We start from the raw sequence: 13,343 nt of genomic DNA, 5'->3' as shown, positions 1-13,343 counted from the left end.
TAATAATAATAATAATAATAATAATAATAATAATAATAATAATAATAATAATAATAATACCTTTGCCAGTTATCATTGAAAATTAGGGTAATCTTAAGGTGCACAAGAGTATCACAGTGTAGCAACAAAAGAGTGCCACTCTGTTCTGATTGCCGGCACCTGTAAGAGCGGCTGAAGCACGTGGCTTAGGATCCGGGCTTGGGAATTACGAAGGTCCTCTCGTTTCTTGCGCTCACAAGTGGCTGCATCTTGGGGAAGGTGGTTTTTAGGGAGTAATTCAGTTAAACCGCAAAGTTAGGTAACCTCGGTTGGCTCAAGAATTGGAACAATCACATCTTACTCACGATTGACAAAACTAGGTGAAGCTGTTGCCAAGGGAAATAAAAGGTGGCACGAAATGGGTGGGATCGGTAGGTAGTAAGAAATGAAATATTCAGCTAGATACCTATTTTATTCCTACTTTTGGTTCTTTTCATTTACCACTCGGGGCTCCTTAAAAAAAAAAATACTTGTATTTTCGACATCCTTTTTGCAGCACATCATTTTTGTTTTTAATTGTAATATTGTAATTTCTCTCCTTTAGATGGAAGTTAGGCGTGATATAATTCGAGACAGAAATTAGGCTGGGGTTTAAGCTGCGATTATGCAGCTTTTCATAAAGCTCCGCTGGCGTATTGCCTGAAAATGACAGAAGTCACATTTAACGAGCTCAAAGAAGTTATGCTGCAGTCATAACTCGCAGCTTGTTCTAGATGTTGCGGTTTGGACCACAAATCGATACTTTTTAATCAAATCCGGTACAATAAATCAAAATGTGAGACTGTTGTAAGCCCACAAGTATATACATTGGGATTTTGTGATAAACACACAAAAGTTTGGAAGCTATTCAACGGTAGATAGAAATGCCGGTCTCCGTCACCTTACGGCCTGTCACTTTGCTATTGATATGGCATTTGACAAATTAAGCTCATTTTTGCGCCGTATTCAGCCGATGGCATCCACACGACGCGGCTTCCACTGCATTGTGCGCTGTGCTGACATCAAGCACCGTATCGATCAACCCAGAAGCTGGCGTGCCGTAACCTCGCTCGTTGGTTCAAACCCAGGCAATGGAAAGCCGTCACACTGATGCTTTTGAGGGACAAGTTTTTTCAGGCACAGTCTGGACAAGCAAACTCAAACGCAGAGTATGGTCTCAAACGCAAAGTATCGGATATTGCAGAAATGCCGTTCTGTCGATGCTCAAATGGTCCAGAGACTCCTGTCCCGGACAATATCATAAAAAAATAGAAAACAAAGTATCTACTTTAGATAACCAACGATTGGGTAATTTGTGCGTCAACCATACGCATGTGTAGTTCTCCAAGAAAGTGAATTATTCTGTCCGCCACGTGAGGACTCAACTGGCCTTAGTCATGTTTTTGTGATATTTTTTTTTCTTCTAAGGGAGAGGAAGTTAAAGGTGATGTTTGGTTGGCGCAAGCGCACAGCCTTTCTATATTTTGTTGTAGCTTCTGTGTTTCAGTAAACACTCAGCTGTCGCCACAAGTGTCCTGTCTTCTTTCTTCGCTTTGACCATTTTTCTGCTCGCCTATTCCACCATGAATCAACGCGAACTCGCCTAGTTCGGTACCATTCTCAATGTCGTTTAGAGTACAAGCGCTGAAACTTCCCACACTGACAATAGCACCATAACTTACAAATTATAGGCCGTAATATAATAAAGAGACAGGAAGAGATCAGTGTGGATCAGAGAGCAACCGGGGATAGCCGACATTCTAATTGACATGAAGAGAAAAAAATGGAGCTCGGCAGACCATGCAATGCGTAGGATGGATAACCGGTGGACCATTAGAGTTACAGAATGGATGCCAAGGGAAAGGAAGCGCAGTCGAGGACGGCAGAAAACTAGGTGGGGTGATGAAGTTAGAAAATTTGCAGGCGCAAGTTGGAATCAGCTAGCGCAAGACAGGGGAAATTGGAGATAGCAGGGAGAGGCCTTCGTCGTGCAGTGAATATATATATATATATATATATATATATATATATATATATATATATATATATATATAGGCTGATTATGATCATGCTCAGTTTTCATGTATCGCACCTTCTTGCATGAACGTTCAGGGATGATATTCTCGAGCGATCACTTTCGCGTACACCATTTTCAGCGCATTGTAATTGGCTGAGTCAGTGTACAGGCTCCCCGCTGCTCCACTGAGACGTCGAGGCGTACGCCACATCATGCAAAAGTGATCGCCGAGTGAGAAAAAGAGAATTTATAAGGGAAAGCCGGGGAGGTTAACCAGGCTGGGCCCGATTGGCTACCCTGCACTGGGGAAGAAGAAAGGTCACCGAAATACGAGTAGAAGGAGAGAAAGCAAATGTTCACAGCAACTATAAACACACTCAAGCGTTCATCGCGTTCGCTGTGTCACAAGCGGTCATATAGGCTGGTGCATTGCAAGATTTGCAGCAGCGCTTTTGTAGCTTTGCGCATCGCAGACGTACGTACAATGCCACGTTCCAAGATCAACGCCACAGTACCAAGAACTTCTCTTTTTTAAAAGGCCTCTCATGTAATTTACCTTAAGCTGTCCTAAGGGCAAGCCTCTGATATTCGTGTGATGGGCAGTCACGCAATACGTTCACAGAGATAGAGAGAGAAAGAGTTAGAGAAGAAAGGGGAAAAGCAACTACATTAACCAGAAGGGAAAATCCGGTTTGTTACCCTCCCCTGGGGAACAGGGGAGTGGTAGGTAAAAGGATGAGAGAGCAGAGAGACAGACACACACACACACAGAAATCACAGACACACGATCACAGGCAGCCACTATCACCGCAGACTATCACAGCACTGCATCAATTTTAGCACAACGAACACCAAGTCAGGCTACAGCCGCTTGTGCGGGTCTCAAACTGTAACAGTGCATTCGTCGCACTCAGCTGCGATGGCTTATGAAGTCGGCATTCGAAAATTGTTTGCTCCAATAATGATCTTCCTAGTCAATTCTGAGAAGGATTAAAGCAAATGTGTAATATAATGTACAAAGGGTCGCAGGAGAATATATATTTTTTTATTTAACAAAATTTTTAAAAATGCCTTGTAGCATGTAGCGGTATTCTACTATTTAGCTGGACTAAAATGGAGGCTTTATTTGCGCGAGAAATCGAAATGAATGAATGAATAGTGACGAAAATTTTGATAATTATCTTTTAAATTAAATTCTCTACGGCACATATTGCAATTTATGAATTGTAGCCGATGAGCTCGCAAAGCATATACACGTGGAAGAAATTCTTGGGATTACACCAGCTTTGAGATATGCATTCCCAAAAATTGCGACGAAATACATTATTGTTCCAGTTCTTTTTTAAACTTCAATGCATACAAAGATGTTTCGTTAAAATGTAAGTGGCACATCTCCGTTTTTACAGCAAGTTTAACGGCACTTATCTCGAAACTCGTACTAGCTTCAAGATACGTTCCAGTGAATGTCCTTAGAGAACTCACTGGCTTCAATTCGTAACTTGAAATATGTGCCCCTATTATTAGTTGAAATATTATTACTAAAATTTCGTTATTTAGTATAAATAACAAAATTTTAAAATGATTTTAATTTTAAATTAAATTAAAACAACGAAAGGCATAATTTACATGTATAGTAAATTATGCCTTTTGATTTCTAGTGTAGATAACGTCCGCCTCTTTGCGTAATCTTGCTCAATACGCACATTTATGCTATATGCCACCGGCAAGTTTTAACAATTCTGTTAAAAATTAAAAAAAAAAAACACCTGGTATAGTGAAACAGTCGGCTCACGCTTTCACCAGCGCCTGCTTTCGGCATACTCCATTCTTACTGCGGGCACATTTTGTCACATGTGGGCACGTTTTTAGTCTTCCAAACAATATGAAAGACACCCTTCTGAAATACAATAAGGAGCAACACTTGTTTAGGAATAGGTCCTGTTCGAGAGTATACTGAAATACTGCGTACTCATTCATTTTAGATGCCAGATGTCACATTTCAGCTGTGATTGCGTGTGTTCCCAAAAATCTAGCTATTTGATAATAGAATAAATCAAAAGATACTCCGGCTATGGACCGACGATAGCACACAGCCAATTTTATATTTGACACGTCTTGCTGCCGTCTTGACACCCTTCCAGTGCCTCCGCGGTAACAGTCCACTGACATCTTATCATCCTTGGTTCATATTTAGCGTCGTTCAAACGGCTTTTGATGTACAGGTGTTAAACACTCTATTTTTTTTTAATTGCAGGTGGCAGAAGGTGGCAGAATGCCGGGGGCAGAATTGCCGGTGGCAGCGAAGCGGCGGACACTACTTGCACAAAAATTGAAATGCATAATCGACTAATTGACAAAAAAATCACTAATTAAATTTTTAGCCAAGTATCTCATGGCAGATATTGCAGTTTACAAATTCTAGCGGATGCGACTGCAAGGCATTTCCACTTTGAAAAGAATTCCGCGGATGACACCATTTACGAGATATGCGCCGTCAAACTTGCGTTAAAAATGCACTGTCGTTCCACTTACTTTCTTAACAAAACGTCGTTTTCTGCATTGAAGCGCAAAGTAACTGGAGCGCCAATGCATTTCTCCGCAAAGTTCGGGAATTACTATCTCGAAACAGGTGTCATCCTGAGAATTCGTTCCAAGTGGACCTGCCTTGCAAACTTCCCGTCTAGAATCTTTAAATTGCAATATGTGCCATGAAGTAATTAGTTAAAACTTAATTATCGAATTATTATTAATTAGTCGATTATGCGCGTCAATTTTTTATGCAAGGAATGTCCGCCTCTTTCAGTAGACCAGCTCATGGACCAGAGATAGATAGATAGATAAATGAGATGCGAAAGGCAGGGAGGTTAACCGGAAGGTAGATATCCAGTTTGCTACCTTGCACTGGGGAATGGGTAAGGGGAGACAGAAAGGCAAAGAAAACGGCACACATATATAGAGAGAGGGAGATTTAAAAAAAACTGGAGGACGCTTAAGCTTCGCTTTTAGGAGTGGAACGCGATAGCATTCGAAAGATTCCTGACTGCTTCTCACGCTTCCCGACAGCTGCAGCTTATGCAACCGTAATTGTTACCGGGAAACACTGGCGGCGAACGCTATGCACGAAGGCGAGCTTTCTGGTAGAAACGCAGCCTCTTGCGTGATGCGATCACGGAGATATTGCACAGCCGCGACAAAAAAAAAAAAATGCATAATTTTCAGATTTCCGTTTTTGTTTCGTACTTTTAATATTTCAGTCTGATAAGATCTAACATAAAAGGCATGCGCTGTGGGTGTTTTGTTTCGTGACGTTTGTTTGTGGATTGTCATTCTCAAAATTCCGAGGAATGACTTTGCCAAGAATGCAAGACAAGGTATGAGCAACATTAATGATAGAATGGTGTGGCAACATCACCCGCATATATCGCATGTCATATAAGAAGGCGTGGCATTTACATGTATCTAAATATATTCGGAGGGCCTGCGTGGTTGGGGATCATTTTCTCCTCCACCCGCCGACATCGCACGCCGACGCCGGTTGCCGACGCCGGATTTTCTGCGACACGGGGCCCTTAACGCTCTCGCGTTAAAAAACACATACACACACAAAGGAACTCAGGAGCGTCACAGTCGTTCAAACAGGTCGCTTGACCGGAGGAGCTTCAGTAGCGCCCTCGTCGCCTTCTGCTGTGAAGACCGTAGCAGTCGGCATTCTAAGACTAGAATTATGCTATCTGCCACAGGCCATTTAATTTTTTTTAAGTGTTCGCTGAAACACCCGGTATCTGAGATTCGCATTTATACTTCCGACGCCATTCAGGTTCGTCTTCGCACTACTTTGTCTATACTCGTTCAACTTATTGTGCCTCCGACGTGCCAATTTGTCACACTATGACTCCGCTACTGGAAGGTGCACTCGTAGTAAGATTTGACAGCGCGGTGGGCACACAGCACGATCAATCGCGTGTCATGACTTATCAGTTCCTTCTAGCGAATGCCAGATGTCGTGACGGCGCAATCTGTGGAGAGCCAACCTCAGAATCGAATTATTCCACGTACTGTTGCAGCTGATATGTCTCTCTCTATCTCTCTCTTTTTACTGGTTTTGACGTCTACAACAACGCTCACCGATTTCATGCTAACATTCTCGTTTGCGTATTGATTATGTAGGGTATGTTTGATTGATGTACCTGATGGCATTAGAAATGTTGGAAAGTTTCGTTGCCTTGTTTTTCATAACGTTTGATTGCACAGAAATGACATGAGGGGCTCTGCCCCACCGCCCTTGATTCTTTTGGTGCAAAAGGTGCGCCCGCACACTGCAGTCCTCGATTGCGGCGCGGTAAAGGCGTGCTGCCGGCATGTTGCAGGGGACGTCAGCAACTGCTGGCAAGATGGCGCAGTCAGGCACCACGGCGTCATGCAAAGGACACTCTCCGAGGTGGTGGTGGCCGACACGGTGGCGTTTACCAGAAGACGCATGGAAAATAATCACCGCGACAGTGTTCCTACATAACCGAAACAATGTCCAGCGCTTGGAAATTTCGCGTGGATGCTGAATAGTGACGTGTTTGCCAGCCTCAAACTGATTTGTTTTGATATCCACGCAGTCAAATAGACTATTTATCTTTAATGGCGCAACGCCGTGGTATTATTTAAAAGAATCACCGAACGCACGGCCTGGAACGTAGCCATGCACCGGAAATGTGGCTTAGATTAAGCCAAGCCGACGATATCGGCTGTAAGTCAGCGCTCAATCGAAAAATACATTATAACGTCCTGAACTGGCATTGCCTGTATTTTTTTCGGCACCAGTGGCTGTGAACAACGCGTGAATCGAACAGAACTAAAGATATAATATTCTGCATATTGCCTGTAAAGTGGGTTTCTCCTCAGAAAAGCTGTTATTGTGGAAAAACCTAACCCAAAAGCATCTCTTATAAACGTGGATACCCTCGACAGCATGGTTCGCATGGACAGGTTATCGCCTAAAAGGCATTTTGACGATCACTGTCCAGCATATGGCCTTTTATCCTGATGTGATAATTGTATTCGAGTACGCAAAAATGATTCCCGCCTTCCCTATTTTTAGTTATTTCCTTTTCTCAATATCCGCCTAATGGCGCGACATACGCTTAGGCAATATCACGCAACTTTGTTCACCCCGCGTGAGACATGCTATGTTTCTTCTGCGTTTCTGTTTAAAGCGCTGACGCAAGACGTACAAAATTACATTATTTGCTGAGAGCCCCAAATGGGCGCACCTCCTCAAGCAATGAGTGATTCTTTAGTACGCAATACCCTCAAATAAATAACTGAAGCCCCAAGAAATGCCGCATATTGTGGTTTATCAGTGTGCAACGGTGCATTGTATTACCTGGAAAAAGAATGCTTTTACTTCCACATACAGCCATTTTGTTCTGACCCCGCGACCACCTGCTGCGGTGATTCAGTGGCTATGGCATTCTACTGCAGGGTACGAGGTCGCGGGTTGGATTCCCGGCTGCAGCTGCTGCATTTCGACGGGACGCAGTGCACAAACACTCGTGTACCTAGATTCAGGTGCACCTTAAAGAACCCCAGGTGGTCATCGAAATCATTCCGGAGCCCTCCACTACGGCGTCTCTTAGGACCTGCTTTGGGACGCCAAACCCCATGAATCACCCAGACCCGACCACGCGAGAGGTATCTGAAGCATATCATATTGACAAGAACGATGCGCCCTCTCGGGAGTCAAGCTTCCATTTCACTTCATGATAAGGAGTTCAACCACATTCATCATCATCAGTGTTTATACATGTGCCTCTGTTGCTTGCTTGATTACCTCACGTGACATGCTAAATGTTTCTGTACATATTTTGCTTATGTGCAATAAAGTTGTGAGAGAGCGATATTATGTTTTTTCCCCCTCGTGTCCAGTCGTCACGGTGTTAATTTTCTCAGTAATAAATAACCAACCAGCAGAATCATTCCTCCTATGGCAAGGGACATTTTATGTATTTTTTAAACGCCGCAGATAATGTGGTGGCGTGCCAAGCGTGTCGCAAAATTCAACGTCTGGGAAATTGCGTTGGCGAATATATTCTCAGCGAAGGCGGCCGTGTAATGACAAGCGGTTCTTCCGATCAAAAAGCATTGTGGATTCGCCCATTGATTGTTAGGCATTCCAAAAGCCCTCAGACAGTGAACCGAACTCAGAAAGTTTTACGTTTGTAAGTGCTTTCTGCCACTGGCCGGCCGCATATGCTAATGATATGCCGATCATCGCGATTGGCTGGTGTCTGCCCTTACGAACAGGCAGCGTAAGTACTTAATTTTTGTGAATACGAGGCGCCTGTATTTATAAAGCGGTTCGTATGCTAAAGCTGTATGTAACAAGGCGTTCTGGCCAGTCTTGGTAGCGAAAGTGTTATCAGCGAAAGCAGCTGGTCGGTTCTTCTAAACTGAGAGCTTTGTGTATTGCTTCTATGGGGCCAAAAATCCTCCTTGCCTAATGCTGCGCTTTGCTTTGACCCGCAATGCTAAGGAGCATTTTATGGAAAAATACAAGTGGAAGACCATTGTATATCTCCACAAGTTTAGCGATGCATATCTCGAAACTGGTGCTGGTTTCATGATTCCTAATTAGTGGACCTGCCTTGAACACTGACAGGCATCAACGCTGCAGTTGCAACGTGTGCTCGAGTTACTATTTTATATGCTAATTAGTGAAATTTTGGTAATTGGATTTACTATCGTAGATAATCCCATAGGTTCTCATGTCTGTTGCTGCTAAGAATATCTGCCGCCATTTTGTAACCTGTGTATGGCTAGGTTCATAAAATTTGCTCTGTCGCATCAACATAGAAAGTTTCCCCGTGGGTCGACCCGCGGCGGAGGTGAAGCAGGCTTCAAGCACTCCGCCAACTTGCAAATATAAATTCAATATCTTGGGTCCAAATACAACCCGTAACAGATATTAAGTTGATAAGAACAGATAATGCACTTTGACCCGCGTCCGCGATGTCTACGTTCGCACCTCTCTCTCCCTGTCATCTTTGTGTTCCCCTTTCCCATTCCCCCGGTGTAGGGTAGCCAACCAGACGTTGTTCTGGTTAACCTCCCCGCCTTCTGCGTTTCTCCTCCCCCCCTACCCCCCCGCGTATTCAAACTAATGCCTACCAATCTGAGTGTCTTCTGTCTCCTGACGTCATGCTCTACGTAGGCTGCTTTCCTCAGTTCTGCTCTGACAGTGGAATGGGTAGGCCGCGTGTTGTACGGTCTGAAGAAGAACAGCGTGCCTACCAAGAACGACGGCGTGAACAGAAAGGGAATGGGCGCGGCGGCGGCAGAAGGAGACCACCGACGATGAGCGGGCCGCGGACGCCAAGCGCAAGCGTGCTGCCTGCCAGGACCGCGAGGCGGAAAGAAATGCGAACCGTCCATGTGGCGCCGATCCCGCAAACTTAGAACGTTTCATCGGAGCAACGTCAATCACCACATACACAGCTTCGCTGGTCATCCACATTGTTGGAGTAGAATGGCACTGAATGTTTTTTTTTTTCAGGATTTTTATTATCGAAGTACATGTAATACATTGCATATGATATATAAATACAGAAGGAGGTCCCAAAGGCGCAAGACTGAGAGTGAGACCTCCTATAATATCATACATCAGACAGCAACATTTCGGTAGGTGGTCAAGCTAACTAAACCGCACAGTCATAAGAGAATAAAGTATCCGTGGTTGCCATTTCGAAAGGCGGAAAATGTCAAATTTATAAGCTGATGGATTGGCACTTTCAGAAATTGTATTGATAAATGTTCTCATGAAACCGTAGCTCGTTCTACATGTCAATGCTACAAAAGGTGTCCGTTTTTCTAGAGGTCTAGGAGGTTTTATGACGTTCAACTCATTAAGCGGGAAGGATTTTGTCATAAATTCTCATTATTGTTTTATAAAAGCATGCGAACTTGCAGAAGAAATAATTCTCAGTCCACCGTCCACACTAGGCTGTCTCTTATAGAAATAATGTAGCTTTGAGACGCAAGGCTTGAATTCTTCGGCACACTCTCCGTTCTTCGTTTGCGAGATCAGATTTTCACAAAAACTACGCCTGGAGTGTGCATATAATCGCTATCGCAATAATCGCTCTCTCATCAATTGAACGACATTTTTTGTAGAAACGTTGCCTGTTTGCAGCTCGTGGCAGCTAGAGGCACTTGGTGTACTTTTCGGCAGGATCATGGATCATTTGTAAGCTATACAATAAATAAGGGGTAGTGGGAGGAATTTGGAAAGGCGTAATGGGGCGAACCTTAACGTTCGCAAATGCCATTTTGTCCTTAAACCATAGATCTTGTCGGGGTTGGAAGTAAACCAAAGGTCGGTGGGCCGATTGGCATTGGAGCCCCACAGTAAAATCACAACTAAGGAAGGGGAGAGTGACATATTTTGGCGCCTCCTTTAAAGTAATATAAGCGCAGAGCAAGATTAATTGTGAAGAAAGACGCAGGAACTTGAACGAAAAGGAATGGGCGGCGAAAGTGCGCAAATATCTGTACCCCAAAAGCGTGGACATGGAAAAGAGGAAGTGGTCAACAAGGTTGGCAACAAAGTACAGGGTAAATGAAAGTGTAAATAAACTACCCGGTGGCAAAAAGAAAGTCAGTCAAGTTGGATGCAGGATGGAAACAAAAAAAGGCCATGGAGATTTACAGCGCTAGAATTCAAAGCGTATGGAAGCATTAACTGGTCAGAAGTCAATATTAGCAAAATAAGTTTGGAGTTCTGGTGGGAAAAAAAGCAGGGAAGAGATTAATGGAACCGGAGCAGTTACTGGCATAGGAATCTTACAATATAGCGATCAAGGTTTTAATGAAAAAAAAAAAAAGATCGAGGAGAGGTAGGCAAAATGGCAGACTTCTATGCGTGTATATAGTACCTGATTAGCTAAAGCAGGCTAGGTGACTATTTGTCGCCGTCCCGTTTCGAAGGGGATACCAATAGAATTCATTATCATCAAGAGAGCAGGGTTATATTCACAAAGCTTTTCGTTCGAAAATGTTGTTTCTCATTGGTTGGTCACCTTCGGCAGTAATGCGTTCGACATCCGGATTGGCTGGTACCGGTACGTTCGAGCAGTTGTAGTGCAAGGACGTTTTCGTTAAGCGGGATCCGTACCTTTGTACATAGCCTTCCTACTCGTGAGAAGGATAACATAAAAACGGAAATTTTGTGAAGTGTTCTTAGTAATAAATGTCTAGGTGAACCTAACACGACGTTATTAAAGGAAACAGAGCAGACTCCCATTGAGAAGAACTCGAAGGGACCAAGATAATGTATTCGACTTATGAGAAGATAGTCTTACCAGATGTAATCAAAGAAAATATATTCACGATTCAATGTGCACCCAGGTATTAAAATCGAAGGCACATCTACACCAATTTTTTTTTGTTGTTGTTTAGCGCGGAAATTTAAAAAAACAGAAGGTGTAATTGACAGTAGCGTTTGTGTATGTCTTCCCTTCTGTCCGTTGTTGTTGTTGGAAACTTCTGGCGCTAAAAGCTAGAAATGATGTCATAAAAACAAGGCCGAAACTCAACGCTTTCAAAATATTAATGCACTTGAACGATTCAAAGCATTGGTTTATGTACTCTCATTTGGGTCACTCAGTAATTTTCATTTGCTGCAGCTTTGCAAATCTGTGTATTATCTCGAAACCTAGCATCTCACCTAAGTTGGTCAAAAGTACTTCGGTGCTGCCATGTTAAAACAACGTGCAAAATAATCATTGTATTATAATATGCAGATTGAGTGAGCAGCACTAATTCTTGTGGTGTAGCCATGGTTATCAGCCTGCAAAGTACTTAAAGGACCTCCTCAATTAGGTTTTCGGGGTGTCATCGCTGAATGTTTGCCACATCAGCGTCGATACAGACATAGTTTATTTTCGCAGAAACACCATCTACTTTTGCCGAAGAGAGAGTTCGCTCCGTGCCACTCACTTAGCCGAGTAGCAAGCATCGTTTACGGCCGTTGAAGTTGGGCATCACCGAATTAATGGTTTGTGCAATGCGGTTTCTTTCTATCTCTTGATTTTTTTAAAATGATGTCTATGGGAAACCAAGCATGCATTTGCACATGTCCGAGGATGCGGTTGCACCGTTTGCGTCTTAACGCAATCATAATTCTCACATTTGTGGCCACTTAATACTACTCAAAACTCGAAATCGCTCACGGTATTAAAAAAAAAAAAACGATGACTAAATGCAGGTGGCATGGGAAGGGTTAACTAGCGGCGAGGGGGAGTTCGCGTTCACAAAAGCTAACGCCAGGGATTCCCGCCGCCTCTTTTCTGCAAAATGTACACGATAGCCACAGAGAGGAAGGTAGACGTAAGTTAGGTTGTAACCTCTAGTGTAAACAATATGGTCCGGGGGTGGAGCGAAATGTGTATGTTCATTTTCGCAGACGATGTTGTCGCAGTGTCCTTCCAGAGGCAAACGAGCACGTAGTTAATCTGCCCGAGGAGTTGGTTTTTACAGATAATAGAGAGAAGGGGAGTAAACCTACTGGATAATATAGTAAACTACGGGGGGAAGGGGGGGGGGGGGGTTGCTGTTGCATTGGATACTAAAGGTAGGAAACAGACAATAAGGAGGCAATACCTTTTGAGGCAGTAACCTTAAAATTTTCTGGTTAACAGACTCTTGTTTAAGACTGATACTAAAGGCAAAAGAAAGGTAAATATCCAGAACTCAGTGGTACCAGCTACCGACTTGTTTAAAAGATCATTGTGACATCCATCCAAAAAATGTCATCGCCCATGCACGCCCATGCGATGTGCGGCCCCGGTATGAGCCACACGTGATTTCTTTCTTTTTTTTTTTCTTTCTTTCTTTCTTTCTTTCTTTCTTTCTTTCTTTCTTTTCCGTGGATCATATCCGCATATCCAATGCGGGTATCCGCCACACATGATTTAATTATCGTTAATCGTGATGTAACTGGTGAGCATGCTATGTTATTGAAGTCACGATCTATATCAGTTATGTTAGTGATGCATTCGTACCCTTCCATGCCAATTTTGGTACATATGAAGTGAACAAGACGCGCGTTTTTGATAGGTTTTCGACAGGCTTATTTCCGCCGGAGGGTTTTTCTGGTCCGACCCCGAATGTTTCAGCCTGGCATATACAGCTTGGCTGTAAAAACCGCGCCCGCCCGCCCGCCCCCCGCCCGCCCGCGCGCGTGCGTGCGTGCGTGCGTGCGTGCGTGCGTGTGTGTGTGTGTGTGTGTGCGTGTGTGTGTGCGTGCGTGTGTGTGTGTGCG

The 13,343-nt window shown here is 43.6% G+C and overlaps 1 non-coding gene across 1 annotated transcript; it reads right to left on the bottom strand.

Annotated features, from left to right (window-relative positions):
* Positions 1-8,854: 8,854 nt before the first annotated feature.
* On the bottom strand, positions 8,855-9,036 carry LOC119437893 (U2 spliceosomal RNA). Its single transcript, XR_005189576.1, has one exon. It is a non-coding gene; the product is annotated as a U2 spliceosomal RNA (small nuclear RNA).
* Positions 9,037-13,343: the final 4,307 nt, after the last annotated feature.

The sequence above is a fragment of the Dermacentor silvarum genome, chromosome 1 (assembly GCF_013339745.2).
Source record: "Dermacentor silvarum isolate Dsil-2018 chromosome 1, BIME_Dsil_1.4, whole genome shotgun sequence".
Lineage (NCBI taxonomy): Eukaryota > Metazoa > Arthropoda > Arachnida > Ixodida > Ixodidae > Dermacentor > Dermacentor silvarum.
This window is presented reverse-complemented; position numbering and strand designations above follow the sequence as displayed.